The following is a 26,624-nucleotide window of genomic DNA, read 5'->3' on the forward strand; positions in this document are numbered from 1 at the left end:
TTCCTGATACAAGTTTAAACATACAAGGACTATGGACACTAACCAGCTGTCACAGTTGCATTGGGAATTAGCATTAAATTCCAGACATCTTGAGAAACAGGGTGGGGGCAGGGGAAGAGTAAGAGAAGATAGCCTATTTGCACCTACAGTCTGGTAGAGTTTTACAGAACAGGAGGGTTTTACAGAACTTATTTCTTCTCTTGGTACTTGATAGAAGTTTATCATCAGGCAGGAAAGCAGTTGCAGGACATTTTCGTCAGCTGAGAATTATAGCGGTAGCTTTTTAAAAACAGGAGAAAAATTAAGGATCCCCCCCCCTTTGTCCTTCAAAGTTCTGAAGCTACTTATTAAAGGCCTCAACCTCAGATACAATAATGCATTTTGAGAAACTTTGCCAGTGACAAACAAGAAGCCGACTTTTGATGACTGGGGGGGGAAAAGGTGAAACAAAGTTAATTCTAAAGGTTGCTGCAGAACTCATACTTTGGTGATCTTTCAGTCAATAGGGTCCTGAACTTGCATCTCTCTTTGTAAAATACCAAAATGTTTTATATATAAACAAAGAGAGGCTTAAAAACATGTGTAAAACAAGTTTTTAAATATCAGAGAATGAAGAATCTGTCGAATTCATTTGTTTAAAGGAAGGGGTGGGTTTTTTTGTTTTTAATATAAAGTGTTTGCTTCCTTACGCCCATCCCACTAAAAAAATATTATGCATGTACACCCCTTTCAACATGCTCCAGGGGTTACATCTCTAATCATTCACTCTTAGGCTTAGATGCATTCATAGTCTAATATGTTCACAGTACTAATGTCTATTAGCATGGTGTTTAACAACTCAGACAGATTTCTGCTAGGATGACTTGCAAAGCACAACCAGCTAAGAAATCCACAGCGGTTCTCCTCTGTGAAGAACCCATAATTAAAAGACACAACAATTGATTGATTTAAGGTGTTAAAAGGAATATTCCACAGAGTCAATCATTACATAAGTTTCCATCCTCATTCTACCTTAAAGACTTTATGTTGACCTTTGGGCAAATTCACCCAACAAGTTCCTTGTTTCTCCCCTGACCAATCTCTTAGAGTGTTTATTCCCAGGCTTCAAAGAAGTAAAGCATTTGTTCTCTGAATGTCCTTGAAAATCTCTCACTGCAGGCTGAACAGGGCTAAATTCCTTACACTCCCACTGGGGATGCACTTGTTACTCTGCAGTTACTTCTAAAGAGTAGTCTGTAAATTTGTTAGTCTTTAAGGTGCCACAAGTACTCCTGTTTTTCTAATTTAAAGTGATCTCTGGTAGCCAGCTCAACAAAAGGTATTGCCAACTTCTGTCAGGCATGCCTCCCAACCTGCCACAGTCCAATTGGATCCATGTTTTAAAATAAGACACACAAGAAAAACCACACAGCGTAACATTCAGTGCGAGATAGATTTCTTTAGCATTTCTAACATTTTCTGGAAAGCTCTCATGGGCCTGTATTGTGATGCAAATCATTTACAATTCCCAGAGGCTCAAAAGCCTTTAAGCTGGAATTAAAGTTGTAAATACATAAGTAATTTAGAGAGGGGGGGAAAGGAGAGACTTAATAGAACACTGAAGAAAAGACACACACACACACACACACACACACACACACACACACACACACACACACACACACACACACACACACACACACACCAGGAAATTCAAGTTTAGTGTTACACTTAACAAATAAAACCACAAGTCTGACATTGGGAAGTATGGAAAAGGAGAGTTCAAGCAACCTATGCAGCCTTAGCATTGTCCTCAGATGCTGGTGCACTCTCCATACAAGGCAGACATTGCCTCAACTAACATGACAACTAAAAACTCTCCATTTTGGAATTGCCTCCAGGAGGAAGAGAAAGGACATGCATCTTTAAACTACACCTACCTTCATTTACAGAGAGCATACTTAGCCTGAGTTTAAAAGGCTGTATAATTTGCAACACCTGGCACTGAAGAGGATCTAAAGGTCAAATGGTGTAAGTAATGCTACAGCAAGAATACTTCATATATATGAACATCTTTCCTGTTAGGGTCTATGTCCTTCACAGAGATCTAGTGAGACTAAATTACAAGAGACACGGGGGAATATTTTCTCCATTTCACACATAAGGAAATGGAGCCAAAGAGGCCAAAGTGACCTGCCCAAAGTCAGGAACATCACAAATTCCAGAAACCTGGTAGCCATGTTCTCGTGTATATCACAGATGACACCATAGACAACAATGGAGTTATACATCTCTAAGTACAAGGAGATGAGAGATCTGGAGTTTATCTCCCAACCTCTAAATTAATCACAAGGCCATCCTTCCTCTCCCCACAGAGAGGAAACTGCTGTCTTGTCAAGGGCGGGTGAACAGGCGGCTAGTTTCCTACCAAGCTGCTAGCACGTATGCAGTAGATGATTGGTACAGACATAGGGTGGTTCATAGTGCAGAAGCTGAAGCCATATGGTGTTAAGGTATCTGGATAGTCTAACTAGGGTCAGATGGCAGATAGGGATTCTCTCTGCTTTTTCATAATTTCTGAAATTTGGAGGGTTTTGAAAGATGACTTTAGTGGGAAAAAAAAGTTGAGCTAATGCCACTTTTGTTTATTTATGTATGAGCAAGGCCTGAAAGCTTCCTCTAACATACCACCTGAAAAATGAAATCCTGCTTGTTTTCAAATTCAGGCCAATCTATCCTAGAAAGCTAGGATATCTACGCTAAGAGTTAGTGAAATGACAACCGCAGAGGAACTGAGGGGATTTTTTTTTTGTCAGCCTATTTAACAAGGGTTTTAAAACCTATTTAACTTCAACAGCCGATTAATAATAGGGATAAAGGAAGTTAGTGTTAAAGATTCAAAACACCCTAATCCCTTCAATCAAGACGGTGCTCACACAAAAGACATGATTGAGACCATGAAGATGGAGAGGGAGAGGTGATAGATAGGATGGTGTACTCAGAAGCTTATCAGTAAGCAGGATCACATGGAACTCCATTTGGCCTGTGTCCTTGGCAGGTTTTTAAAAAGTTACTGCACCCATCATGGGTGGACATGGAACTGCCTGTTAATACTTCACATTTCTGTTTTCTCAATTTCAGCAAAACCAGTCTCCCTTTAGCAAGAGCTGGGATGTTGTGCAGTTAAGTCTTCACATGTGAGCTTGCTGCCTTAATTATTTTCTACTGAATCCAGGTTCAGATGTTGCTTTGCAAACTGAAAACTCTCTTAGTGAATAAAAGAATTCTTAAGGCAGCAATAGGATTAGAAAGGCGGCTGGTCACATGTGAGGCTTTATTTCGACTACACCCCAACTTTGGCTAAAAAGGAGACTGAATGGATTTTGCTGAAGTTAAGACAACAGAAGTTTTGAGTATTGGAGCATCAATCCAAATTAAATATTTTTTTACTCGGGGGGAAAGGGGTGAGAAGAGAGGGAAGGGAAGGGGAAATGATTCATTTTCTGAGCAAACTGACCAACCCCCAACCCCCCCCCCCCACACACACACACACTATTTTCAGTTGAGGGCATGAAGAAAGAGTGGCCTACGTTCCAGTAGGACTCATGTTTGTATGTCCAATCACATAATGCCAGAGTCTGAACTTCTACCACCCACATTCTGAGGGCTTAATATAATAGGCCCCTGTACTGAATGGCTCGGGGGTTGTTGTTTTTTAAATCTATTTAAGATAAAAAATAAAAGACTACACATTCCTCCACCCCACACCCCTTCTGCCTCTGACCTGTAAGAAGTCACATTAACCAAACATTAGGCGCCTATGCCCATATACAGGAGCCTATGGTGGGATTTTCAGAAGCATCTAAAATGACTTTAGAGCACAAGTCCCACTGACTTCAAACAGCAAACCTTGATGGAATGTAGTCTGGTCCTAGCACTTCAGCTTTCCTGACTTGTGGAAGTTCAACATATCAGAAGGTGATACTGATTCCAATTACAGACTGGGCTATTTGCTTATCTGTTTAGTGTTTCGGCTTGCATTGTTCTCACAGTAAGAATGCTAATGAAGCCCTGGACTTATTTTTAGTACAAGTGAACATGCTAAGTGTGAAATTTCTTATTAGAGAAGATCTATGTAAAAATCTGAAATTCTACTAGCAACTGGGAAACAAAATGAGAGAAGCAAATACAAAACATCTATTCTAGCAAATTAAGGCTATAAAATAGGAAGTAAAGAACCAGAAACCTGTACATTTTTTAAAAGTTCTTTTTAATCATGGCCTCTATCCATCTTGACACTAAGTATCTTGGATAGAGGATTATTTTAGATAATTTAAGAAGAATTGCTTTACAGCAATTTAAGAAGTTGTGGGGTGCTTTCTACAGAGCATTTTCATAAGCACTCAATACTGTTGTGACAGGCAAGGCTATAGATGCCTGAATAATTCTTCCATACTAGAGAACTAGAACCTACCTACCACTCCTGTTAGTCCTGCTTCAGCGTTAATGCTAACACAAGGAGTAATGTCTGGTGTCCCATTAATGTGGAACATAACTATGGTGTGCCGTTTGCGTGAAGTCGTAGTAAATACAAAACCACTCCCCAATTATTCACTTTTTACCCAGATGGTTGCAGAGAGGTTATCATTTTCTGCAACTTGCTCAATAAACACAGCTCTAGGACCACTATAATGTAAAGTGACAGCTTGAGGTAAATAAATGAATTGTTTGGAGAAGGGGGAAAATATCTAGTCATTAGAAGTTCACAATTTTTTTTTTCAGCTAATAGTTGGAGGACAGCCTCTTCCACTATTTCTGTTATAACATCTTGCTTCGTATTGTACTCTCTCTGACTCCCCTCCCCCAGAAGCCCCTAGTGCCTTCACTTCAAAAGCAGCAACAGCTGCCAGGCTGTCACTCCTTCTCCCCTTCAGCTCACTAGCATTTTGTAAGCTACTCTCTGTCAGTCTATGACTTCAGTCTACCACCAACTTCACATGAAGGCGAGAAGTGTTTAGACAGGTGTTTAGAGCTACCTCACAGGAAGACCCACATGCACCTAACATTTGCTCCTCACAAAACAAGTGAACCTCTTGGATTTCCCTGTTCTTTGCCCATTTGTCACAGCTTAGGTGCCAAGAGTTTTACTGTTCAGCTCCTGCTGTCCTTTCAGCCTCCAGCTAACAGAGAGCACTTATATTTGAAGGCGATTAAAGATATTTTTCTTTTTTCATACAAAAGAGGATTCTCTACGCCAAATGGAGTCTGTGCAGTCACCAGCATCTCAAGAGAAAGGAGGAGGGGAAAGGGACAATTCTGGAAATAAAAGGAAAAAGAGAACTACTCTCAAAGAAACTCCTCTCACTCCTAGGATGTTGTGGTCTCAGGCAGCTTGATCCTGCACTATTCTAGCCAATGGGTGTCACTGAATGGGACCAGGATCAAGCCCTGTGTCCACCGGGGGATGATCATGGCTATGTACTGCAGAACTATGGCTGTTGTGGTCATTCCCTAACCCAGACTGTCTGTGGGGCACGGATTGCTTGTGAACACTTAGGGCAGGTCTACACTATGAAGGAAAATCGATATAAGATACGCAACTTCAGCTACGTGAATAACGTAGTTGAAGTATCTGATATCGAATTACTTACCGTCCTCACGGCGCGGGATCAACGTCCGCGGCTCCCCATGTCGACTCCGCTACCGCCGTTCGCGTTGGTGGAGTTACGGAGTCGACATGAGCGCGTTCGGGGATCGATATATCGCGTCTAGATGAAACGCGATATATCGATCCCCGAGAAATCGATTGCTACCTGCCGATACGGCGGGTAGTGAAGACGTACCCTTATTTCCACAACTTCATGATAAAAATCAATCCCAGTGCGTACACACAGATTGTCTTTGGTTTTTAAGTTTCTTCACTGTTGCTAGAATGGAGAGGACAGCAGAGAGTCACTTTGTACTGCCTTGCTGGAACGTGATGGGGACCGGGGAGTATCCCCACTTGAGACACGTTAGAGTGCTCTACAATTCATACCCCTGCTAGTCTGGACTGTGGTGCCATGTTAGGATAAAGTATTGTGGAGGTTTTGTAGGCATGTAAAATGACTCTAATATTTCAGTAATAATTAGCTAGAAGTCAACACTAGCACCATTTCTGGTGCAAGGGGAAGGGTGAACCATGGCCAGGTTTTGATGATGGGGTGGCCAGTGGCCGATTTTTTCTGTATCTCTGAGGTGGCAACCCTAGCAGCCACGGATGTTTCAAGTAGAGCCACCTATCCAACATGGTACTAAAAATGCCAGGGGCTGTCAGCATCTGGGCTATACTAGCACTCCCACCATTGCTACCACAGGGGGAAATGAACCAATGGTGGAACACTTGAAGAGAAATAAGCTCATGGCAGACAAATATTTGTGAAAGATTCTGACACCACCAGCCTTCAGTTGAAGGCTGAAAAAGTTTCCACTCCAGAACCTGGTCCATATTAGGTCCTCTTAAAAATCAGAGAAAAGAAACACTAGCCAACTGTGGTGTACTGATGACACCATGACAACAAAAAACATAGGTTGCTGAGTTTTATAATAATCATATTGTAACTATTATAAAATACATAAGTATTTTAGTTCCTCTTATCTGACATCAAAGACAATCCTACAGGTAGTCCTGGGAGGAAGCCCAGTTTGCCCACAGTTTCTGGAAAAACAAATGCTACTTAGCAGATGAATAAGAAGCTGGAGAATGTAGTGTCTTAGAAGTTTTTTTGGAGGCTGGGAGAGGGAAGTTGAAAAAAAAATTTCACAATAAATCAATGTGAAGTGTCTAATGATTAGAGCAGGACTAATAATGCAAAACAGAAGTTAAAATGTATTCAAGATTTTGTTAATTACCCCAGCCATTTTTGTACCATTGTGGCATCCTTTCTGCATACATTCGTGTAATTGTGTTGTGCTACTACAAAACTAAAAGCTAAGTCTGTTTAGAAGTTCATCCTGTTAAAATTACATTCACTGTCTGTGAACATTGGCACCACAAACCTAACTACAAAGCAAGCTCATCCTAAGGGAAGCCAGAGTAGGTACACCATACACTTGTGCACACACCCTACGTGCAACTATGTGACAAGTCAAAACAAAGCAGAGCTCAAATTTCAGAGTTAAGATGTCAAACCTGAACAAAAAACTCCTGAGGCTATAAATTTCAAAATGACAAATCTTTGTTTATTTGGGGATAATCTGAACTCAGAAAGATGCCAGATTCCAGTCAATGAGTCTTTATCAGTTATTCACTCTGCTCAAACAATGCACTAGGCTTTACCTCAGCATGCATTCTCTCTTCAGTAGAAAATAATTTAAATTAAGCACCTTCTTTCTCAACAGATCTTCTGCTTGTGTCTACTCTGTTATATCTGCTTAGGGAAGAGCAAACCTCTATTCCAGATTGGCACTGCAGAGCAAACACAGCTGTGTGAAGTGCACTGTAACCTGGTTTACGAGTCAACAGATGTTTTCTTTACAGGGACACTGAAGAGAATGAGATGGAACAGAGTGCAGAATATCAAGACTGGTAATGAGGCATAAATGAGAAAGAACATATTGTGGACTTCAGAATCCCAGGTGAGTTGTCAGAGCTGGGAGACAGCAATACAGACCTACCAAACCTCTTCTCCTCAGTTTCATTTAAAAAAAACACACACACACACACACACACACACACACACACACAAACCTGGAAATAATTGAGACACAAAATGGAATTTCACAATGCCATTATTTTTAACTGTAACTGAGTCCATGTTCTTATTGTCAGACCATCCAGATACCCGTTTCATTGTCCTTTAGTATTTTCATATTCTATTTGAGAACATTTTATTTAAAAAACAGCCACATAAATGAGAAAATAAATACTCTGTGTAGGTAGGGATTCCCACACATTCTCCTATGAGACTGTAGCGCTCTTCGGAGCAGCACTGAAAGGCTCTGAAGAGAACTCCCACCTGGAAGAGCAAGGGCAGCCAAAATGCCTTCCTCCTATTTACAGTCAGAGAGAGGAGTTTGGAGTTCTTTCTAGAGAGCCTCTGCATTATCATATGCTGACACAGAGCAGAAAAGCTAATATTTATAGATAGTTAACTATTGTCTGCTGGAGTTTTTGGTCACAGCTGGCCCAAAACAGAAGTCCTCTGCCTCCATCTTTCTTTCCTATTTAAGAATTCATGAAATGAAGGCAAAGAACTTTGACAGAAGCTGTGGAGTCATATAGCCATGTTTATGCACCTAAACAAACACATCCAACCTTTAATACCTCATCACTCCAGGGGTGGGTGGAAAGAATAAGAAACCCCTAAGTAGGTAAACAATTGCAGTTTAAAATAAATAGAACACACTGAGCAAGGAGAATTGAATTTTAAACTATCCTCTCCCTTCACAACCTACCACAAGCTCCAGAGTTTGACATGAACAAGAAGCTATGTCAAACTTAATGAATATATATATAGAACAAAGTTTAAAGGAGAGAGATTTTCACAACTCTAACCACAGGACAGTGTTTTTGGTCACTGTTTCCAAATCCTGGATCAACCGTGGGTTCCCACAGCTCAAGGGGGTGGAGGAGTTGTAGACAGCTCAATGTGCAGCTGTGGTCAAAAAAGAATAAATGAGATTCATAAAGGATGCAATGAAGAATAAAATGGAAACAATTATAATGCCATCATAAAAGTCAATGGTGCAGCCTTATCTGGAATTGCGTGTGCAGCATTAGCTACCCCATCTATGAAAGGATATTGTGGAACTAGAAGGGAGTTCAGACAAAGGCAACAAGAATGATCCAGGACATAGGAAAACTTTTGTATGAAGAGAGAGATTGAAAACATTGGGATTGTTATTTTAAGAGACAAAAAGAGAGGGGACATGATAAAAGCATATGAAATAAGTAATGGTATAAAAAAGGGAGATCTCGGAACCCAAAAACAAGGGACAGTCAATTAAATTAGAGGTGGGAAATTCAAAACTGACTAAGAGGAAATAGGGATTTCCCCTCCACAGACAGACAGACTGTGGAACTCATTGCCACATTAAATCATTGAGGCCAAGGATTTAGCAAGATTCAAAAAGGGATTAGCCATTTACATGGATAACAAGAAAACCTAGACTTAATGCTAACAAAAAGGTTGAATGGAACGACGCCTCACGTTTCAGGGTTTAAGTCAACGTCTACTCATTAGAGATCAGTATGAGACCAATGGTAAGGGAAAAATTATCCCACATCTGCCTACAGCAAGGTTCTTACATCTTCCTCTTAAGCATCTGGTGTTGGCCACTGTCAGAGACAGGATACTGGAGACAATGTGACACAGGTCTGATCCAGCATGACTATTCTTATGAACTGGGGAAGGGGGGCAAAAGCTGGCTTTGCCTATAAACCATTTTTGCACTGTCCTATTTCAGAGGCCAGTAGGCTTGTCTCTTACACAACAGAGTTGTCTCAGGGTCACTCTCTATTATGCTCAGATGACTGTGGCTTCACAGCAGAGAGACAGATCAGCCAGACATTTTGGTTCTCTGACCATGCCCATGTTGGGGGTGGAGGTCATGGCTGAAGTGCACAGAGCCAGCTACAACATTCTTATGCCAGCCCTGGATTTCCCTCCCCCACACAACAGAAGAATTCCTAGGAAGTTGCTTAAGTCAGCTTTAAGGCTGCTTTGCATCATCAGTTCAGCATAATGTGGCCATCCTAGGGCCAGAATTTGGCCCAGAGACGAAGGCTATGGCTACACTACAGAGCTTACAGCGGCGCAGCTGCACCAATGCTCGTGCTAGTGCAGACGCTCTAAGCCAACAGGAGAGAGCTCTCCTGTCAACTTAATTAATCAACCCCCAACAAGCGGTGGTAGCTATGTCAGCAGGAGAAGCTCTCCCCCCAACACAGCGTGGTCCACAACAGCGCTTAGGTCAGTGTAACTTACATCATGTGGTTTATTCACACCCCTGAACAACGTAAGTTATATCGATCTAAGCTGTAGTGTAGTCACAGCCTAAGACTTTGCTTGTTTGTTTCCTTCTCACCGCCATCACACCCACCCACCCACAAAATTTTAATAGAGTTCAGTGCTCTTGCAAATGAGAGAGTCAATTCTCTATCCAAGTATAGTGTGATCTAGTGCTCCTACGCAGAGTTCTGACAAGACACACTTTGGCCCATTCTGGTCAGGGCAGACTGATTTAAATCAAAACAATGTAGAACACTAATTTTAGTCATGATTTAAAGCAGCAAGCAGGAAATTTTGATTTAAAAATCACAGATTTTAAATCTTGTTTTTCACTTCTACTTCTGTTATTTTCCTAAAGAAAGGTTGAATCCCACTGGTTGGTAACAATTACAATATATTGATCTGCAGCATTTTAAAAAAAACTTGATTTTTTTATTAGTTAAATAAATTTACCTTAGAAATGCTGATACATAAGGGGGAAACAGTTTGTTTATCAAGATGTATAAACACATGAGTTGCATTTAAAAGTAACAGATTTACTAACAATCAAGTATCTGTAGGTAGTGAACTGGTGGATTGTTTCTGATCACCTTGGGCCAGGTTTTCAAAAGTATTTAGGTGCCTTCTGGGATTTTTTTTCAAAAGCGCCTAAGCAGGTTGGGTGTTTAACTCCCACTGAAATGAAAACACCCAACCTGCTTAGGCACTTTTGAAAAAAATCCCAGTAGGTGCCTATCTACATTTTAAGGCACCTTAAATGCCTTTGAAAATATAGTCCCATGGCCTTCAGATTTTTAGAGTTAGTAGATCTCATCCTCTTCCACTTGGTTTTTATTCATAAAATTGGCTGAGGAAAACAAACTTCCCTGCTTTTTCAACTCATAACCAGTTTCTCCATTTTCTGTATCTGGTAGCGACACTGAAATCAAACGTAATTAAGGCAAAAGCTTTTCTGCACAAAGGAAATTGGAAGTACTTACATTTGGAAAAATGTAAATGTCAGCACTCACTTAATTGTAAAGAATGTAAATAATATAGACACTTAATGCAGTACGTTACATTGTGACATTTATAAAGTTTGAGCAGACCTAAAATGTTAATGCTATTTCCCCCTAATTCTGTATATAGTTTAAAAGGCAGCATCCCTTAACTCAGTGGTGGGCACCCTGCGGCCTGTCAGGGTAATCCACTGGCAGGCCACCAGACAGTTTGTTTACATTTGCACAGCAGCCCGCAGCTCCCAGTGGCCCACATTTCACCGTTCCTGGTCAATCGGAGTTGTGGGAAGCGGTGCGGGCCGCAGGGACATGCTGGCTGCCACTTCCCGCAGCTCCCATTGGCCGGGAACGGTGAACCGCGGGCCACTGGGAGCTGCGGGCGGCCACGCAAATGTAAACAAACTGTCTGACGGCCCATCACTGTATTATCCTGACGGGCCGCAGGTTGCCCACCACTGCTTTAACTCATTAAAACTTGAGGGCTCAATTTAAAAAAAAATTAAATTAAAAAATAATGTATGTACTCTTGAAGTTTAGGTGTTAAATTTGACATTATGATGTTATTTTTAAACAGCTTTTTTTTTAAAAGAAAAAATTATTTAAATAAAAAAAAATGAATATTTTAATCCACCCTGATTCTAGTACTGGTCCCTCAGACAGAAGTGGCCACATTTGCAGTACCTGTAATGCACACAAATGAAGTGGAAACTAAGGGCTTATCTACATAGCACCACACTCTGGACCACAGGGATGCGAACTGCAGCATGCACTGAAGTGCTGTGCTATAACTGCTCCTTGTTGACCCTACTAGCATGAACTAAAAGGTACCTAGCTCACATTAACGTAGTCCTGGCACAAAGGGGGTCTACACTGATCCAGGTCAGTTACAGCTCAACACTTTAATGCAAGCTGCAACTCACACCTCTGTAGCCCACACTGCAGGGCTGTCTAGAGAAGCCCTAAAAGTACTGAACTTGTTATGCACATGTGACAAGAATATATTCAGACCCCAGGAAAAAGTGCCCATGCATACACCCCTTGAGCCACCGAGCTCACTTGAATTGGTTTTGCTACAGAACAAGTCATGGATTTGCTTCTCAGTACGGTCACTCTTCTGTTCCTTCAGAGAGTGTAATATCAAACCCCTTCTGAACTCAGCACATTCAGAGCTTTCCACTTTTGCTTTCTCACTACTATTTCAAGAGTGGCAACGTCTCCAGTAACCACGTTCATCATATTCGGGACTGGGGAGGAGTAGAGGAGAAGGAAGACAGAAAAGAGCTTGGGTTTTGTTAGGCTCAAGAGGTTGAAGTGCTTGTTTAATAAAAACTCCCGGAATATGGCTTTAGTTTTAGTCTTTATGTGATAACAGGCTACCACCAATACCTGTCATTGCCTTCAGCACTTTCCGTCCAAGGGTCTCAAAGCATTTATAAACACCGAACCCTAACCGCACATCTGTGAGGTAGGTAAATATATTCTTAATATTTAAGCTCTAGGAGGTATGACAACTTTTATGGGCCTACCAGTTCAGACTAGTAGTCCATCTAGCTCAGACAATGGCCAGTACCAAATGCTTCACAGGAAAGTCCAAGAAACCCCCATGATGTACAATTATGGAATATTTGTGTCGATGGGAAAGCCGACTTCCTAAATTCTAGGCTGCTGGAGGATCTGGCTTTAGGGTCTACTTCTGTACTTCCAGTCACTGAAGTCAGGGGAAGATATTTTGTGCAAAGAGCAGCGGACTTGACCAAATATCAAGGGACAGTCCCAGCTCTGAGAAGGTGCCTGTAACAGAGATTCTCACGTGTCTCTCCGATTATTGCCTCTGTAACACTATTAACGATCAAATACACTTTTCAATGGAATAACCTCTCCCTGTGGGTAATAACCAGGCTCCATTCAAATGTTCAGCCACTACCACCCTCATGTGAGACACTATAAGAACAGAGAGCAATGATATTCGCTCAATCCCACTGTCATGTGCCCACTTTCACAGGGATACTTTATTAAGAGAAACCTCACATCAGCATGAGAAACAATCCTACTGTAACTCTCAACACATCACAACAGCTATTCAAAACTAGCCCCAACACTAGAGACAGCCTGCAGGCCGCACCTGTATAATTCTCACTGAGCAGGGCATGATAGGTCAATAGGGTTAATTATCTAAGCCTAATGTTGAAGGAAGTGGAAAATATTTTAAAAAAATAAAAAAGCATAGGTTTCCAGACTAGCTCCGAGTATTAAGTAGGTGAAATGAATCATTTACTCTATACTTTACCTACTTCTTTCCCCCCCACGCCACCATCTTCAGACAAGCTTACTAGCAAAGTCTGAAAAAGTGCAAGATGCCAACCTCTCCTTCCCTTCCCTCTTTACATAGCAAAGTGAGAATTCTCTTGGTACCATATGAGCTGTCAAAGAGCAGTCATTCTTAAAACTGTCTATTATACGGAGTAAATAATCTCCAGGGGTAGGGAGTTTGAGCAAAATATCAAAGGCTAATTTTGTTTTAATAGCTCCTACACAGAATTAGTTCAATTTTGTCTAGTCACTTCTCATTTAATCTGCTCACGTATGCAAGGAATTAAAAGGTACATCTGAATCCCAATTACATGACCTGTAATAGAGTGGAGAAAGATGTAACAAGAGCCAGTGGTTGGAAGCTGAAGCCAAACAAATTCAAATTTAAAAATAGCCACAATTTCCCTTCCTCGCCACCAACTAAGGATGAGTAACCATTGGAACAAACAACCAAGGGAAGGAGCGGATTCTCCTTCTCTTGCGGTCTTCAGATCTAGACGGGATGCCTTTCTGGAAGAGATGCTGTAGCCAAACACAAGTTACTGGTCTCAACACAAGGGTCACTGGGGGAAATTTAATTGCCTGTGATATACAGGAGGTAAGATTAGATGATCCTATAACTCTGGCCTATGACTCACTAGCAAAGCTTAGAAACATTCTCTCACCTTTCACTAGGCTTGTACTGCAACACTAGAATAGTTATTTTCACTTTCTGGTTCTAATGACTACCCCAGTCCTGTTGTTTTTTCTGACATTGCAGAAGGGATTCGCTTTTTTTTTTTTTTTTTTAATTGAGAGTTTGTTAGTCCCACCTAATGTAGAAATCTGAAATGCACAACATCTGAATTCGGAGTTTAGCTACTTGACATTGCCTTAATCTCAATATTGTCATGAATCCAAGTAGAGCTCTCCCAAGGAAGTACATTTTTGCATGACATTAGGTGCTACAGTTTGTTAGAAACAGTTGGAAGTTAAGATACAATTCACATAGGCAATAGGAAAGGAACATTTTCGAGGTAATCTGCATAAGTATACATCAATCGCTTATAGCAGGGGTAGGCAACCTGCGGCACACAAGCTGATTTTCAGTGGCACTCATGCTGCCTGGCTCTGGCCACCAGTCCGAGGGGGTCCGCATTTTAATTTAATTTTAAATGAAGCTTCTTAAACATTTTACAAACCTTATTTACTTTACACACAACAATAGCTTAGTTATATATTATAGACTTATAGAAAGAGACCTTCTAAAAATGTAAACATGTATTACTGGCACGCAAAACCTTAAATTAGAGTGAATAAATGAAGACTACGCACAACACTTATGAAAGGATGCCAACCCCTGGCTTATAGCAATGAATTCCGTTAATTATTCGTTCCTGACATGTACTATCACCCTCCTTTTCAGGCCCTGGCTTTCTCACAGCTGGCACAATATAATTTGCATGCTATCACACCTCAATATATAGCATCTCTAATGGGAGTAAGAGGTGGAGTCCTAATGCTGATAACTCTAAGTTGTTGCCTTGATTATTCCATGAGAAATCTAAAATGCTCTTCTACATCACTGCCAGTTACTCAGCCACAAAAAGACACTATTAAAGATACTTTAAATGAATTATGTCCCATTAGAGTCAATTACATTGTAAGTCTGATCACAAATCTAAATGGTTATTTAAGGCAAATTTTAGTTTCAAAGGCTAAGTGAGATTTATAAAAAAAAAAGAATATTTGATTAGTCATAGTTTCACAGGGTTTATTTACAAAATAAAAACAAGTTAAATTTTCAGCCAAGAAGCCCTCCATCAATTTATACAGTATTGTAAACATTTTTATTTTAAGTAACATGGAAACATTTATTGGCTGATAGAGAGGGTAAATAGTCAAAGCTTCTCACAAATCTTTGTTAAGTTCACCCATGGAATCACAACCACCAGTATGCTAATCATTAGGACATGGTAAATAAATAACTTATTTATTTAATGTGCTGGATTGCCTTACCACAATCCACAAGTATTTACAAATACATTTACAATTTACACTAATTTATGTATTATATAGAAGTTTACCATTTATACACACACTGCCTTACAAACTTACAAGGGCAATCTACAAGGGACTGTCTGTTTTTCTATAAACAGCTTCTGATCAGAACAGTGTTGATGCTTGAAACTTTCACTATTATTCCGTTCTACTAACTGACTAGAAGGCTCCTCTTCCCTACTCCACAGCCACAGTAGGTGCTGACACCATAACAAATTTGCAACTGTTCCCACTTAACAGATTGTGCATTTGTAACCAAGAAGCATAAGCTACTGCCTATTTTTGACAGCTTCTCCTAGGCTGCAAAGAGAGACCCCGCATCAGTTACAAAACAGATTTTTCATTAGAGAGTTTTAATGTCACTTCCCACATCTATTATTTAGATATATAATGCACATCAGGAATTGAGACACACATAGGTATCAGAGTTTAGAAGCCAGAAAGGGGGTGAGGGGAAGGAAGTTGTGTAATGGATTAGTCTCATTTAGAGGACACTCCTGGATATGAAAAACAAGGCAGTTTCCATTTCCATCTATGCCAATAAACATTTACAGTAATCTGTCTAGGCCACACTTGCTGACATGCCACCTGAGAGACCTAGATTTAATTTCCAATCCAAGGGCCTGATTCTATTCTCAGTTACCCTAGGATAAGTCCAGAAGAACTCCATGGACGTTAACAGAGTCACATATGTCTAGACTAAAATGGAATTCAGTCCCATGTCTCTTACTTTAGCTTGGAGTGCTACAGAAGCAATATGCTTAGTTTGGAGTCATCATCAAATTGGTGACAACTTCGACGTTTTCCAGTTGAGTCCCAGCCATCCTCAGGCCTAAGCAGTGTAACACAGTTTACAGAGTGGAGAGGGGTAATTTGGCAAAGCCTGTCCTGATGCAGGGAAGGAACCAGATCAGTGGTTCTCAAACTGTGGGTTGGGACCCCAAGTACCACTGCCCGGGCCAAAGCCCACTGCTGGGTTCAGGCTTCAGTCCCCGCTCCTGGGGTCATGTAGTAATTTTGTTCTTAGAAGGGGGCCGTGGTGCAATGAAGTTTGAGAACCCCTGAACTAGATGACCTACTGGAGGCATCACAGACCCACATAAGTAGTCATCGGGTCTTTGGACCAGGGCACCGGAGGACATCCCCATCCTGGCAAGAATGATCTTCTTTGCATGTCTTTCATGCACATAAAATTATTGTAGCTTGGTCTTCTGCACTTTACACTGCATCATCTTTTCCTCTACCTCTGTACTTATTCCCTTCCTCACATACATACACCTCCAATCCCTTCTTCTCACCCAAAGTCACCCTGTCAGAAGAGGCTGAAATAAGAGTTACAGAGGCAAAGATCAGAGGGGTAGCCGTGTTAGTCTGGATCTGTAAAAGCAACAAAGAATCCTGTGGCACCTTATAGACTAACAGACGTTTTGCAGCATGAGCTTTCGTGGGTGAATACCCACTTCTTCGGATGCAAGACTTGCATCCGAAGAAGTGGGTATTCACCCACGAAAGCTCATGCTGCAAAACGTCTGTTAGTCTATAAGGTGCCACAGGATTCTTTGTTGCTTTTACAGAGGCAAAGATAAATCTGATTTCTCAATTAGCAAATTGGCATGCCACCTTTCTCAGCTAGCCAAGGCCCAAGGTGACTGGCTAAGCCAGACAAGCTATTCTCTTAATTAAAAACATGTAAAGAGAGCTCTCATTTTTAAATAAAAATCACAATGTAATCAGGCCTTAGCTTTACAAGAGAAAAATGAAACTGTTAGCTTTTATCTAAAGTCAAACTTCTGTTAACAGGGCAGTCACAGTAAAGCCCCGTCTACACTAGAGCTTTAAAGCTCACCTGAAACACTTTTTTAAAATATACTTGCAACACTGTAGCCCCACGCACTATGTTCAAAAGTGTCTCGTGATCCTGAGTGCCTAAAAAGGGGCCTGATTTTTAGCTTGCACCCACCCTCCGAAAGTCAAGCCCATTTAAGATGTCTCAGGTGGGTACCCAAAAATGAGGGCAAAGTTACTCGTCACTTTTGAAAACGTGGACCTACAAGCTTAACTGTGGCTTAAGCATACCCGTGCTGACGGACGCACTAGCCTGTGTAGGTGGAACCAAGCACTCCCATTTGTTCACTTGCATCACACCTTCTTCCCCCATCCCCTTACACATGGAATGCCCTTCCTGAAGAGATACATAACGCCACTATCCTCTCCCCCTCAAGAGTCACTGTTGTCATGAATTCTCCAAGAAATCAATTAGCACTGGTAAGTTGAGGGGCACTTGGGACTTGTTGATTTTTAAATACATAATTTTCATTTTTATGTTGTATCCTTCCCCTACGCTCCCTTTGACTGATGTTTGTCTTTGCCAGCGCTTCAGAACAGAGATGGTCTCTCTGAGTGTGGCTAGGACACTGTGAGTGTTAATTTTACTTATTTCTGTTTCAGTAAGTCAGTTCTGAAGAGGAACAGTATTCTAGTCTAGGCCTACCTGGGCAAAACCTCATCTTTACACACACATCCCATCGAACAGGTCTAATTGTGTTGGAATCAAGATTTAACAACTCAGACTTCAGTTTAAGTGCAATTAAACACCCTCTGAGGATGGAGCTTTAAGTTAATTTTCAGCAACCATAGGCTATTGGAGACGGGCCATTTCCCCCTAAATTTCCCACCCGTGGAGCTGCTGCAGTGGTAACAGGGCTCACTGAGGTACGGTCTGTCTTTGTTTTAAGTTTATACAGTGAATGGCACAACAGGATTCTGGCCTCTATGAGCTACTGTAATAAATAATAATAATATAGAGACCAAACTCCACATCACCTAACTATGCTCAGTGCAGGACTAGAGCAGTGGTTTTCAAACTGTGGGTCACGACCCAGTAGTGGGTCGTGGAATGTAAGGCACTGGGTAGCGGCGGCTCTGGTCAGCACTGCCGACTGGGCCGTTAAAAGTCCCATCGGTGGTGCTGTCCAGCTAAGGCAGGCTAGTCCCTACCTGTTCTGACACTGTGCTATGCACTGGAAGTGGCCAGCAGCAGGTCCAGCACCTAGGCAGGAGGGCAGGGAGCTCTGCACGCTGACCCCACCCTGAGCACCAACTCCGCACTCCCATTGGCTGGGAACCGGGATTCCAGCCCTGAGCCCCCCCAAAACCCAAAGCCCACTCCTGCACCCCAAACCCCTCATCCCCTGCCCCACCCCAGAGCCCTGGCCCCCTCCCACACCCCAACCCCCTGCCCCAGCTCAGAGCCCCCTCCCACAACCTGAACCCCTCATTCCCAGCCCCACTCCGCAGCCCTCACCCCAAACCCCAGCCCCTCCCACACCCCCAAAGCCCTCATCTCAGCTCCGTTGGGTCATGGGCATCAACAATCTTCTTCAATTGAGTCCGCCAGAAAAAAAGTTTGAAAACCACTGGACTAGAGGATGGAGGACACACTTTTCAAGGGTGCTCAGCACCCATAAGCAGAACTAAGTTTTCAAAAGTGCTCTCAGCTATGTTCATCTGAAATTCATCCGTAACTGTCACAATAGAATCTGCAGGGTGTTGAGCTCTTCTGAAGAGCTGGCTCTTATTTAGGTGCCTAAATGGGAGCTAAACTAATTTGAAAATCTGGCCCATAGTGCTGACTGCTGGCATACACCAGTGGCCTGTCTCCACTAGAACATGTCAATGGTGGTAGCAATGGCAGCATTTTTTGAGAGGGGGGGAGGGAGCGGATAAGAGTCTAATACAGCTGTGACCTGAATGCCCTATCAACTCTACAACAAGGGCCACATTATAAGGTCCCCTGACAGGGACTTCCAGGTGGATGTGGTCTTAGAACAAAGCTCTGCTTCAAACTCAGCATCCAGGCCCACCTCCAGTATACTTATTCAAGCAAGACTCCCTGCAACCGACAGCCCTTCCCAAGCTAATGTGTGAGTGATCTGACATTAGTTATTCCATTATCAGCTTCTAACTATGCCTAAAGAGCTGATTCACGTGTGCTAAGGAGAGGCTGAACAGCAGACACTGGAGCCAGCAGGGAAGTTAGATCCTGCCCCCCCGCAGGGTGAACAGACTGGAGCGCTGACAGACCATCACCTTGGCCTCACAACGATGTGCTCCTCCACCCCAAATACCATTGATGTTTCAGGACCAAAAGCCTCCCGCATCCGTTGGGGAGGGGAAAGCCTCCAGCAAGTGGAGGGAGAGGGAAGCCCTGGCCATTGCAATGTCAAGTGAAGGTAGCTTCAGTGCTGTGGCCGGGGGCCGGGCATGCAGCTGCACAACTAAAGCCCCGGCCCCGCTCCACCCTCCCCCTCCCAAGGAAATGTCCCCAGGGCGATAGTTCAGGCACACCGCGCCGCCCCTCCTCCTGCTTCCAAGCCAGGGCACAGGCAGGGGAAGCCGGTTGGCTGCACCACAAACCACCACCTCGTCCAGCCCCGGGGCAAGGGAAAGAGACGCTGCCACAAAGCAGCCGCTGGGGCTGCACGAGCCTCTCGCCCCCAGCGCCGAGGCAGGGAGCTTGCCCGGGGGACCAGAGCGCTGGGCGCCCGCCCGCCCGGGGAGAGCAGAGCAGACTTTACACTGACAAGGGTCCTAACAAAGTTTCCTCCCCCTTCCCAGCGCTGCCCTGCTGAGCCTGGATCCCTCCCTCCCAGCCCCCAGCTCCGCGGGCACAAGCGATCCCCAGCGAGCCGCTCCGCTCCGCTCCGCTCACCTCTCCGCTCGCATCCCTCGCGCCGGGGGGCAGGCGGCTCCCAGGGCCCTTACCCAGGCGGGACGGGAGAGAGGAGGGGACGCATCAGGGGCGCGCCACCCGGCCCCGCAGCGACACCCACCTCCCGGGAGCCTCCAAACTCCCCTCTCGGGTCTCTTTGTACCAGCGAGCAGGCACACCAGCCGGCCGGCCGCACTGCGGCTGCGCGCTGCCCCAAATCAACAATGCAACCCTCCTCCCCTGCTGGGGCTCCGGAGAGGCGGGGGAGCAGCGGGGTAAGCCGGGCTCTGGGGCTGAGCATGGACCGCGCAGCCTGCGCGCAGGGGCAGAGACCAGGCTGCCTAGCCAGGGTCGCTGGCTTAGGGGCAGCAGAGCAGTCAGCGGGAGAGCTAGCTCATACCAAGGGAATTCAGGAACAAGAGCGAGAGGGCGATATCTTGCTACCAAGAGGTTAAAGCAAAGCAAAGGGCTGAACTTCAGGATGTTGCTTGGGTAGATTTGATAGGTCAGCTCAGTTATATAGACCTGCCAGTGCCTTTCTGTGTGACTTTGGACAAATCACTCTCTCTGTGCCTTGGTGTTCCCATCTGTAACGTGGGGATAATAATACCTGCTAGGATAGGAGAGAGGGCAGTTTAGTTGATGTATTGTTTATATCTATTTAGAGCATGCCCAGTGCTGGGCCTCTTTCAATCATTTTAAATAAAATGTTTTGCAATTTAAATTTTGCAGTACAGACGTACAGGATTTCCAGTCACGAGCTTCTGCGCTGCACATACTGAGCTGCATTGTGGGACTTAGTTTGGGAATGTGTGTCAAGTGCTCAGAGATCCTAGAAAGAAATGCTGCTATACAAGTGTCAAGAGGTATTAGAACCTGTTATCATTAGTGGCACATGAAGTAGGTTTCATTTTGTACTGGTCATTCCTTTGTAGTGATCTTTCAGTCATAAGGCTTAAAAGAGACTGTTTAAAAACTATTTCCCATCTGTGCTGATGTGTTTGCCTCTGCCAGTGACTAGTGAAGGATTCATTTGTATGGATAATTTCTCTCTTTTTCTGTTTTTAAGGGTAGGTTGGAAAGAATTTTGCATTTTGCTGAGCAGATAAAGCATGCTGGAGTTTGTGGGGGTGCTAACTTGAGACAATTCTAACTAGACTCACCTGCCATCATGGCTAAAATGCCTAGCACAACTCACTCTCCCCTTGCAACAAGGAGAATCTGAATCACAGCACATCAGATTTAGGACTCCCTGTTGTATGGACTGGATGTAGAGAGATCATTTGGATTTAAAAATTAAAACTTGGAGCCGGGGGAAAAGGAGTGTTCAAATTGATCTTTGTAATAAAACTACAGTATCCTTGAAAAATTGCCTAAAACATATTTTTAATCTAAATAAGGAAGTCTTCTGTCCATTAAAGGGCTAAAAGATGGATCCAAAGTCCATTGAAATTAATAACTTCAGTGGGTTTAGTTTGGATCAAGTTCCAAATCCTGAAATGGCTGTCACAGCAAGGGCATGCCCTATTCCAAGGGAGTCCTGTCAGCCAGGCCAGGATTCCTCACTGCAGGCTGTGGTGGCCCCACTGTGAAGTGCAAGGGTTTTGCAGATCAGAAGCAAAGTGCCCCCCAGCTAGGACTAGCTATTGACAACAGTATTTGGTATTTCCCTTTCAGCAGAGAGTAGATAGAGTATTTATCTTACATTTTCAAAGTAGAGCAAATGTGTGGCAATATCCCCTGCACTGCTTTGAAAATCTCAATCTATAACACCTCTTAAAACTATGGTCTTAAAACTGTTGTGCCCAAACTCTGTTGGCCAGAAAAACTCTCTTTAAAACCCTTTTCAGCTAACAAGGCCACAGTTTTAAAAGCATTCACTTATATTGTATGCTTCAGTGTTTTGGTAGCCAACCTGAAATGTCACTGCTTCTACATTATGTCGGGTTCCATTCTGAGTGCCCTGTGCCTCTCAGCTCCTAAGAGCATAGTTTCAGAGCACCTTTGTGATAGCTGAGAGATTGATTTTTATAGCTCTGATTCCACACTCTTTGAATTAAGGAGTGATTAACAAGTGAATGCACAGGCCTGGAACAAGTGGCACACAATAGACTCAACAAATGCCAACAGTTTGATGATGCTTGGTCTTTCCTTCCAGATTTGGTTGCATAGTGTTGCTCGTTGATCAGCCATGGCATGTTATTTCACAACACACAAAGACACTGCTGTTGCACTGCACATATAATCTCTTTGGGCTTCCTGGGCTTCTCTCTCTGCTTCAGTGTCAGTGTTTGACACCTCATGACCGTCCCTGATAGTTTCATTCTCTTGCTCTCTATTTTATTTCTACCTTTCTTCTGAGGATTCTCTGGGAACCCTGCAATTTTTCAGCTGGTTTTTAACCTGTAATACCTGAAAACTAACGCAGCCTTTGGATTGAGACTGGTCTGGATTGTTTCAATTAACATTCATTCCAAAATGTAGCAGAAAAAAGATCTTAGTAAGTCTACACTCGCACTCATTTTTTTTAAAGGCCACACTCAACTAACTTTAGGCTCCAAAGTTATGTTGGCTGTTGGTTTTATAAAAGGGGGGCTTTACCGAACCTAAATGAAAGTATTTCGATTTAAACCATTTTCAGTTTTGTTTCCAAACTCCCCAAAACCATTACACTATTTTTAGAAATTAAACAACATACCAATATTTATTTTTTTAAATAAAGCTGTTGTGAAGTTGTACAGGCACAAGTCACCTCACGAACCAGGAAGCTTTTATTTAAAAAAAAAAAAAACTACTTAAATACATTATATATTTTAAATCAGCAGCACCTATTTTTATAACACTTCCAGGCTGATACTTTGTTCAGATCCTGCAGTTCTAACTTACATGCGTAATCTCTGTGCCAAGCTTCAGCCCAGGGCACATTTTTATGGATGAGTTATCAACCCCTGAAAAACTGGGGCTTAAGGAAAGAAATGCTGACACAAGTGTGATCAACCTGCATTGCCATTGCACTGCTAACAGAAACATATACCCAAGCATCAGACAGCTCCTTAACATCAACTGTTCAACCCAAATAGTACCGTAGTTAAACACAGGCCTCCTCCTCCAGGCCTTACTCACGTAACCCAGAAGAAGTCAATGGACTATTCACCTGTTAAAGGACTACTCACATGAGTAAGAGTGGCAGGGTTAGGCCTTAAGTTTAATGAATTAACTGAATCTTAACATTACTATTTGTATGATGGTAGCTCCAGTCATGGAGCAGGACCCCCATTTTGCTAGGAACTGTACACAGAACAAACCTACAGTCCCTGCCCCCAAAGACTTCGCAATCTAATTCTACCCTTTGTTGGAGCAAGGAGCAGAGCAGGCAGATATGACACCCTCCTCCTGCTGCTGCTCAATCCTTTCTTTCAGAAGCTGCCAGCAGGTGACAGTTTAAATGAATGAAATTTAAGAAAAAGTCAGTTGGAGCATTGCCTTCAGAAGAGCTCAGGAACAGACTTTACATGTCCATGCAATAGGCAGCGCTGTTCTGTTTTTGCATCTGAGTATAATGGACCAGATTCTGGCCCGCCCCTTTGCACTACTCTGGCAGTATCCAGGGCTTGTAAAGTGCATGAAACAGGAAGCTGAGGATTTCCCTGACATGGGGGAATCCGCATCTGAGGAATCACCACCAGTATAGCAGAGCCTGCTCTATTCCACTCATCCAAGCCTCTGGGTGTAGGGGATATGTGGGGGATAGCAGAGACATGAGGGGGAGTGTGGTAAGAGCACCCTACACTAGTGATTCCTTACCAGCATGGAGCAGCTGTGAAGCTGATCTAATTTACACCTGGGCCTGAACTGGGGAGTAGGGCAATGCAGCTACTTTAGTTCCCAGCCACAAGGTCCTACAGAACAAGGCTAGCCCCAAGCATTAGGGACAATATGTATTCTTAAATCATTGAGGCATATCAGGGAGGAGCTAGTTATTAGAAGCTAATGAGGCTAAGTGTCACCAATATCACAGCAGAGTAATATGGCTGAGTTACCTGTTGGCACTGGGAGACTCTGGGTGAGGGGAGGGGATGGAACTACAAGTTGCAATTCATCTAAGGGCCAGCGGGGGACTCCCGGCTCTGCAACGTGGTCTGCAAGCAGCCTGAAGAGGTGGGGAGGGCCTATTTCAGATCATATGAACGTGCTGTCTCTGTTCCAGACCACTGGCAGGTGGGCGTGGTGGAAAAGATGAACTACCTTACTATGAATTATTTGTGAGAGTCTCTATTGCACCTGCATTTGTTTTGTTCTGTTTGCTCATTTAACAACGTATAAACATGGTCTTGGAGCCTGGCTTGCACGTGGCGTGTACATAGGGGGAGAGATGTTCCTGGACTAGGAGTGTTGGGTGAGAGCGGTTCAGAGCTGAGGGGAGTTCTCTGTTGTGGGGGGATAGATAGAAAGAGGGAGGGTCTCAGCAGATGTAGGGAGAGGAAGAGATCTAAGATGACAGATTGGGTTGGAGGGAAATGATAAGGTCTGGGCACCTTCTGAGCTAAGAGGGGGGAATACGTTGGCTTGTCAAGGGGGAACAATCAATTGGTGAAAGAGTAGGTGGGCACATTGGTTGGGGGCATGTGGGGGGAGTAGCTGGTAGAGGTTGAGACTTGGAGAGAACAGCAAAGAGGTGACAGGGATACTTATTTCTCCCCCCTGCACTTTTACTGGGGAGTGTTCTACTTTTTCATACTGAAAGTGTGCAGGAGAGGGAAAAAGGAACCTTTTCTTCACACCAATCACCCTTATTTCCCCAGGCAAACACTTTCCTACAACACCCTCGCCACAGGCTCCCAGCTTTTAGTTGTAAAATATGGTCCAAGGAGTTGCTACCTGCAGCTCCACACTGCTTATTTTGAGAACTAAGGACCACTGACAGACACTAGTCATATTCTCGCTATACAAACCACTGCCGTCTCTCCAAATTACTTCTTAAAAACCTCCCTTCACCTGGGCGCCTTTCTGTGATCGCCCAAAGAAATAAGTACTTGTTCATTTATTCTTGTTTGACCTTCAGGTGTCCCATTTAGGTTGCACTAAAGTGCATTTGGTCTTGTAAGGTCAAATCCTGTCATCTTTCAGCAATCACTGCTTGTATGAGCAAGACCAGCAGGCTTTGCACCTGGTGCTTATGTGTCTGCACTGTTTTATGTGGCTAATTTGGGGCTCCAGCTAAGTCCCACTGCAGTTAATGGAAATGTGTCCACTGACTCCAGCAAGAGTTGGATCAGGCCTTTAGAGCATATACACTCATTGGGGCTGGGACCCTCTCTTCCTCTCTAATCTTTACAGGACTGAGCACACCATTGGCATGCAAGAAAGAAAGATAATATAGATTTCCCCTATAGCCCAGGATGCTGGTGTCACAGCTCCACATGATCAGAGCATTGGAGAAGTCTCTTTGGAGGAACCCTGTGATGTACCAGACCCCCAAGGGGTCTCACTCTTCCTTCAGGGTAGGTCACATGGCCTCACTGCCTCCTGTGACTGAATCTCTGGGCTTCAGCACGCCTGCTTCACACTATGAGCTCTGTTCAGCAAATCCAACTGGAAAGACTTGTACACTCTCTGGGGATTAAAGCACCTCACCAAGCATTTACAGTGACACTCAGGCAGTGTTTTCAAAACAGTTGGGTTATTAATCAGCTGGAGCATAGTTTTGGAAGTCTTAGGTTAGCACAGAAAAATGAAGGTTAAAACATACTCCATTCTGGTCAGCCCAGAGCCCCAGCCAAGCTGTAGTGAACCTCATTTGCAGGCGCTGTGTCTCTCTCTCAGGTATGTCTACACTTAAAATGCTACATCAGTACAGCCTCACCACTGCAGTTGTGCTGCTGTAGCACTTCAACATAGACACTACCTGTGGCCACAGGAGAGGGTCTCCCATCAGCATAGGTAATTCACCTCTCTGAGGCGGTAGCTAGGTCGTTGGAAGAGTTCTTCCATCAACCTAGCATTGTCTACATCGGGGGTTAGGTCATCTTAACTACACCACTCAGGGGTGGGGATTTTGCACACCACTGAGCAATGTAATCAAGATGATAATTTCTAGAGTAGACCAGGCCTTAATCTCACTGCCTTAGTTCTTAGATGCGAGAGCTCCCAGCTTCCTCCAGAAGCCAACACTTACCCGCCCCCAGCTCACACCTTCCAGTCCTTTGTTCTCAAGATGGGGTCTTTCCCTGAGGAGAGGAGGGGAAATCCATCTCCCTCTGGGTCATTGGCTGGTAGGTGTCAATATCCTGGTGACTGGATTTTCCATTGTCTTCTCCACTTTGCCATTGATAGGGGGTCAGCCTTGACCAGTCCTTTTCAATGACCCATTCAGGGTTCAAACAGCTAGACAGCACACACACGCATGCACCTATGTCTCCTAGCCTGTCCTGAGAGCAAGCTTAGTCCTTTTTCCCCTCATGCAAAATATGGGTAGACACTAGACAGCTGGGTAGACCAGATAATCAATAACAGTAATTGATATTCCATGCAGCTGCAGAAGTAAGTGAATGTAATGCTGAAAAAAGAGACTATATAGTTCCCCATAAACTGGAT

The 26,624-nt window shown here is 43.5% G+C and overlaps 1 protein-coding gene and 1 long non-coding RNA gene across 5 annotated transcripts in view; one reads left to right on the forward strand and one right to left on the reverse strand.

Annotated features, from left to right (window-relative positions):
• KANK1 (KN motif and ankyrin repeat domains 1) overlaps nucleotides 1-26,319 on the reverse strand; it is a 170,328-nt gene extending 144,009 nt beyond the window's left edge. For 3 of the 4 annotated variants that reach the window (XM_039544071.1, XM_039544068.1, XM_039544069.1), the window contains exon 1: nucleotides 20,031-20,214. The gene's annotated coding sequence lies outside the window, so the exon portion shown is untranslated. Of the gene's footprint in view, nucleotides 1-20,030; nucleotides 20,215-26,205 lie in introns of those variants that run through there. The other variant, XM_039544070.1, reaches the window with a different exon arrangement.
• LOC120407844 lies at nucleotides 1,879-17,962 on the forward strand. Its single transcript, XR_005600276.1, has 3 exons — nucleotides 1,879-2,010; nucleotides 7,499-7,596; nucleotides 17,768-17,962. It is a non-coding gene; the product is annotated as an uncharacterized LOC120407844 (long non-coding RNA).
• Nucleotides 26,320-26,624: the final 305 nt, after the last annotated feature.

The sequence above is a fragment of the Mauremys reevesii genome, linkage group 6 (genome assembly GCF_016161935.1).
Source record: "Mauremys reevesii isolate NIE-2019 linkage group 6, ASM1616193v1, whole genome shotgun sequence".
Lineage (NCBI taxonomy): Eukaryota > Metazoa > Chordata > Testudines > Geoemydidae > Mauremys > Mauremys reevesii.